Source organism: Chenopodium album, chromosome 12 (genome assembly GCF_948465745.1).
Source record: "Chenopodium album chromosome 12, dcCheAlbu1.1, whole genome shotgun sequence".
Classification (NCBI taxonomy): Eukaryota; Viridiplantae; Streptophyta; class Magnoliopsida; order Caryophyllales; family Amaranthaceae; genus Chenopodium; species Chenopodium album.
In genome coordinates this window covers 10,144,255-10,151,366 of record NC_137845.1, presented here as the reverse complement: position 1 = coordinate 10,151,366, position 7,112 = coordinate 10,144,255, and positions in this window count along the sequence as shown.

Sequence of the window (7,112 nt, the reverse complement as noted above, 5' to 3'; positions counted from 1 at the left end):
GGTAAAAAACCAAGATAAAGCAACACTAGCTGTATCTTCTCATGCTATTAATTTTTTTAAAAAAAACGTGTTCTCTAAAAATAAAAATTATCACAATTACTAAGGCCCCGTTTTTTAGAGCTGCTGCTGAGCCCTGCTCTGCTCTGCTCTACTCTGCTCAAATTAAATTTGCTCTGCTCTGCTCAAATTAAATCTGCTCTGCTTTGCTCAAAAGAAATCTGCTCTGCTCTACTCTGCTCAAATTAAATTTGCTCTGCTCTGCTCAAATTAAATCTGCTCTGCTTTGCTCAAAAGAAATCTGCTCTGCTCTACTCTGCTCTATTTTCAAATAATAATTAATAATAACAATATTAATAATTAATATTCAATAACAATAATTAATATTGTATTGATGATAATAATTTATTATTCTGAATAATTATAATAATTATTAATATTAAAAATAATTTTAATAATTATTAATATTAATAATAATTAATATTTATTAATCATAATAATAATTAATGATAATAATTATCAATAATAATATTTAATAATTCAAAATATTAAGAATTAATATTTAAAATATTATTAATTAATAATTTCTAATAATTATAACAATTCTTTCAAAATAAATAAATAATAATATTAATAACAATTTCTTTTATAAATATTTGATATTAGAATCACAATGTGTAGAAACATTTTATGTGGGTATTGATGGTTAGTTCATTGAGTTGAATTATTTTTCAAATCTTTCCATACAATTTAGGAATTAAAAAAAGAGAGGTTGTTTTCAAGTAGTACTTTGCAAATCATTATTATTTTTAGTGTTAAAAATATATGATTAAGACAAATTTATAAGTAAATTCATTATTACTCATTAAATCATTAATAATAATAACAATAATAATAGTATTAATAATAATGTTGAAATCTTCTCTGCTCGGCTCGGTTCTGCTCTGCTATCCTGAAATCTGCTCTACTCTGCTGACCCCTGCTCTGCTCTGCTATCCTGAAATCTGCTCTGCTCTGCTGACCCCTGCTCTACTCTGCCCAGAAGCTCAAAAGAACAGGGCCTAATATTTATTGGAGTTGTGGGTGATGTGGGATTTTTATATAATTCATATAAATTGTCAAATATTACCTCACTTTCTTCTTTAGGGTTAGGAGAGTGGAATAGGTGGCAAATCGAGTGAGAAATTTAGGGTCATAGTCCATAAGAATATGACGACATACATTATAATAACCAAACCTTTTAAACACATCTTGTAAGTCGATCTACTCTCTCATATACTTTCTCTGATAATGGTCCAATCTTACTTTCACTATGATAAAGTATTCATTCATTCACATTATTATATTACTCTCCTATAGCTTCACGCTCACCAAAAAATGCATTTACTAATAACAAAACGAATGAAGTATCAAGTTTTACGAAAGCTTGTGCTTGTGTATTTTTGGCAGTGTTAAAGTTTAAAGGTCATGTAGCTAAGTGTTTCCTGACCGAGACTCAAATTCTATCCCAAACCTTCTAATTAAGATTGAAGGCTATATCCCATTATTCATAACAAAGGCCTGTCATTCCATAAAGAAGACTAGCTCGTTATGCATTACCAATTGACAGCACGATAATAAAATTTACGTATTTTATATGCCATATTTATGTAATATTTGTTGTGTTTTCTCCCTTCATTTAATTATCTGAGCTTTATTTTACAATTTTTTTTTATTATTACTCTCCTCGAGTTATTTTCTTTGTTTTTTGTGGGCTTTTGTATGTATAGTTAGCAAGGAAGTTGGATTTAATATGTTGGAAGAGTTGTAAAACATATTGGACAGCTTAGTCCGCGACTTAGGCCCTGTTCTTTTGAGCTTTTGGGCAGAGCAGAGCCGAGCCGAGCAGAGCAGATTTTACCACCACCACTACCACTACGACTACGACCACTACTACCACTACCACTACCACTATCACTACCACTACCACTACCTCTACTACCACTACCACTACGACTACGACCACTACTACCACTACCACTACCACTACCACTACCTCTACTACCACCACCACTACCACTACCACTACTACCACTACTACCACCACCACTACCACTACCACTACTACCACCACCACCACCACCACCACTACTACTACCACTACCACTACTACCACCACTACTACTACCACCACCACCACCACCACTACTACTACCACTACCACTACCACCACCACCACCACCACCACTACCACCACTACTACCACTACCACTACTACGACTACCACTACCACTACCGCTACCGCTACCACCACCACCACCACCACCACCACCACCACTACTACTACTACCACCACCACCTTATTATTATTATTATTATTATTATTATTATTATTATTATTATTATTATTATTACTACTACTAATATTATCGCATTATTATTATAATCATTAAATTTTTAAAGCTAAATATTAATTATTATTATATTAATGATAATTATTATTATTATTATTAAATATTTTTTAATTATTATTATTATTAAAAATTAATAATTAGTATTATTTTTAAATATTAGTTATTATCTTAATATTAATTGTTATTATAAAAATCAATTATTGTTATTATAATTAATATTATTAGTTATAAGTATTATTATTACTATAGTATAATTACTATTATTATTACTATTATTATTATTATTAAATATTAATTATTATTATTATTAATATTATTATTAATTATTAATAATTTATTATTGTTATTATTATTATTAAATATTATTAATTAATTAATTATTATTATTATTATTAAGTATCAATAGTTAATTGTTGTTATTATTATTAAGTATTAATTATTATTATTATTAAATATTAATTATTTATTATTATTCTTATTAAATATTAATTATTATTATAATAATTCAATATTAAGTATTAATTTTAAGCAGAGCAGAGCAAAGCAGATTTCAACAGAGCAGAGCAGAGCAAAGCAGCTCTAAAGAATGAGGCCTTACTTGTGGCTTACCATGGCTTACCGCAGCTTGCTTGCGGCGTACTTCACAAAGGAGCGAGAATTGTATGGATTGCAGTCTACTCCGCAGCGGTACCGCAGCTCGCGACCTTGTACTGCTTCCTTCGGCCAACTAATAGATTGGCGATTGGAGCAAGTTTGGATAAGTTTTTGGCCAATTTTTAAATATTCTAATCCTACTTTACTTCCTTAATGTTAGTGCTTATATATATATAGTTGATCTTTAGGGTTAATGGGGGATTGGTTGCCGTATTATATGCAAGGAGGAAAATTGGAGCAGCAACCATGCATCTAATTCATGGACTTTCGCACCATTTGTATGTCTTTCTCTATTAATGTGTTTTGTAGTATTCGTTTCTTTAATACAATTTGAGTGTCTTTATTTTATTATGTTATCATTAAGTCTTAGTTTACGGTTAATTACTTAATTATGTTTGTTTAGTTGATTATTCTAGAGTTAGTTTGACCCCGTGTGATTGATACTTGATTTATTCTTTTAATTCTCAATTAATTATTTATATTGTTCATGTTTAATTAATTGTGCTTATGCCAATACTAGATTAGAGAGAATTGGTATTGTTATTATTCCATTGTCTTGATCGCAAGGGGTTGGATTTTGACGAATTTGATGAATAAATCAATTACGGGTATGAAATTCTCCACGAAAGTAGGTAAAATGGATCGTTAGGAAGTTAGGGTGCCAGACTTAATGTCTTTAGTTTGATTGTTGATTAGGGAAGCCATTGACAACTCGGGAGAGATCTTTGGTATTTTGTAGGAAATACCTTTTGTTGTGAACATATTATTTATTGGTTGGGGTTGGAATTTTTGTCTTGTATTGAATATGCTAGTGGTGATACTTAATTCTAGATGTTTTTAATTTTTATCATTATTTGATTCATATTTGATATTTGAGTAGTCGTAGTTATTTAATCCAGCATTTGATATTTCTATCTCTTATTTTTTATTTTTTTTGATAAAATTTCTATCTCTTATTTAGTTTTATCATTGGCAAAAGTTGATTGTTAAATAACCTTCTCTCTCTGTGGGAACGACCCTAACTTACCCTTCTACAAAAACTTGATTTACAAACAATTCCGTTCTTTTTAAAACAAATGCGATCAATGATGAATAACTATCTGAAATTTTCATGAGTTAATTTCAGTATTTCATCATATAAAAATTCTTCTTTCCCTTGAGGTTGCATAATTTCAGTGTGCCATCACTGCCATGTTATTACCAATTTCAAATGTTTATCAAGGCTATAAATCTGGGCCAGCTTAGGCCCCGTTCTTTAGAGCTGCTTTGTTATGCTCTGCTCTGCTAAAATCTGCTTTGCTCTGCTCTGCTCTGCTTTTCTCTGCTCTTCTCTGCTTTGCTTCAATCTGCTCTGCTCTGCCCTGCTCTGCTCTACTTAAAATTAATACTTAATATTAAATTATTATAATAATAATTAATAATTAATATTTAATAATAATAATAAATAAATAATATTTAATATTTAATAATAATAATTAATATTTTATAATAATAATAAATAATTAATATTTAATTATAATAATAATTAATACTTAATAATAATAATAATAACAATAATTAATTATTGATATTTAATAAAAAAATAAAAATAATAATAATAAATAATTATTAATATTTAATAATAATAATAATAATAAATTATTAATAATTATTAATAACAATAGTAATAATAATAACAATAATAATTAATATTTAATAATAATAATAATAGTAATTATACTAATAGTAATAATAATACTTATAACTAATAATATTAATTATAATAACAATAATTGATTTTTATAATAGCAATTAATATTAAGATAATAACTAATATTTAAATATAATACTAATTATTAATTTTTAATAATAATAATAATTAAATAATATTTAATAATAATTATAATTAATATAATAATAATTAATATTTAACTTTAAAAATTTAATGATTATAATAATAATGCGATAATATTAGTAGTAGTAGTAGTAGTAGTAGTAGTAGTAGTAGTAGTAATAGTAGTAGTAGTAGTAGTAGTAGTAATAATAATAATAATAATAATAATAATAATAATAATAATAATAATAATAATAATAATAATAATAATAATAATAATAATAATAATAATAATAATAATAATAATAATTAATATTTAATAATAATAATAATAGTAATAATTATAATAATAATAATAATAATAATAATAATAATAATAATAAAAAAATTTGCTCTGCTCTGCTCTGCTTGGCTCGGCTGAAATCTGCTCTGCTCTGCTTTGCTTTGCTCTGCTGAAATCTGCTCTGCTCTGCCCAGAAGCTCAAAAGAACAGGGCCTTAGTATTATGTTGTTTGGAATCATTGAAATGTGTGGCTCATCTTCTATGAATAAAGAAATCAAAAATTAACCAACTCCATTCGAAACTTATTTGAAAAAAATAAAATTTAAATTTTGATGTGGACACAGCAATGAATAAATTATCATGACTTAATTTTAAAATAATTATAACCTGATCCAAATACTCGAAATACCTCAATATATGAGGCTATTAGCTCCACAAAAACAGTGTGTTTACACATACTAGCTGTACAAAAATAAACTGTACACACATCAATAATGCTGACAATTAAGCATGAGATACGCCGTGACCGACTGACCGTCAATGATCTGTGAAATAAGGGGTCCAACAAAAAAAAAAGGGGGTTGTGCAGTATAGAAGTTAAGAAAGTGATATTCGAAGTATTAATAAGAGAAAAACAATTTGCCCCACATAATCTTAATTACTAACTTAGACTTGAACAATCTTTTTCATCTCACAAAAAACATAAATTTTAAATTCAGGCGAACTTATATAGTTTTATTAATTTAGGGCATGTTCATATTTACTGATGTTAGGCCATATAATATGTATAGCTAATGGGCCGGTGCTATGTTACGAGCCCTAATCTCATAGGTTGTATATATATACTTGTGCATACTCTAATACAAAATAAGAATCTCTATTCTCTCTATTTTGACATGGTATCGGAGCTAAAAAAACACTAAACCCTAAGAACCCTAATTTTTTTTCTCTACTCTTCTCTAATCTACTGTAATCTTCTCTAAGCCTTCTCTAATCAACAATGGTGGACGATGCAAAAATCAATCCTTCATCACCCTTTTATCTCGGCTCAGGTGCGTGATCAACCTGGAAATTTGATCACCCACGTGATCTTGAAGGGCATAGCGCAACAACTATCTCTCATGGTCGAGGGTTATCTCCTTGTCCTTGAAATCTAGGCGCAAATTCGACTTCATTGATGGCATCATCTCCAAGCCAACCGAGAAGAAGAAAATGCTCGACTGGGATACGGTCAATTTTATGTTGGTGTCGTGGGTTTTGCGGGCTGTGGATCCAAAACTCGCTGCATCAATTCCCTATTTTGAAGAGGCAAAGAAGCTTTGGGATTATTTGGAGAAGCGTTTTTGAGAAGCAAGCGGACCTCGGCTTCAACAATTGAGGGTTGCTATCACTAATTGTAAGAAATCTAAGAATATGTCTATTGAAGACTATAACACTATGCTGATGCGATACTATGATGATCTTCTACAATTGCAACCACCACATGGCTGCGACTGTGGCAATTGCTTTTGTAACGTGGCTGCCAAGTATGAATTGGATAGGGAGGTGTAGAAGCTGCATCAGTTTTGGGTCGGGTTTAATGATGACAAATATGCGGTTGTGTGCACCAATCTTCTCTCTCAACAGCCCCCTGCTAACCTTGATCGAGCCTACCAAGCGCTGCTGCATGAGGAACGATCCCATGCTATTGCTGCATCAAAATCGCGGAAGGATGAAGCTCATGTATTTGCGCTACCCCCTGATTGAAGGTCCTCTCAATCCACATATCGAGTGGATAAATCAAAACTCTCTTTCACCCACTGTAAACGCGCGATCCATGATAACTTAGGGTGTTTTATCCTTCATGGATACCCCGACTGGTGGCTCAAGAAATTTGGTAAGAAGAGGGGGCAAGTATGGGACAGCAAGAGTCCTCTGCTTTTGGTAGACGTGCTGTTGCTGCTCCTTGGCTCGTCTCGTTATATTTGTTAAT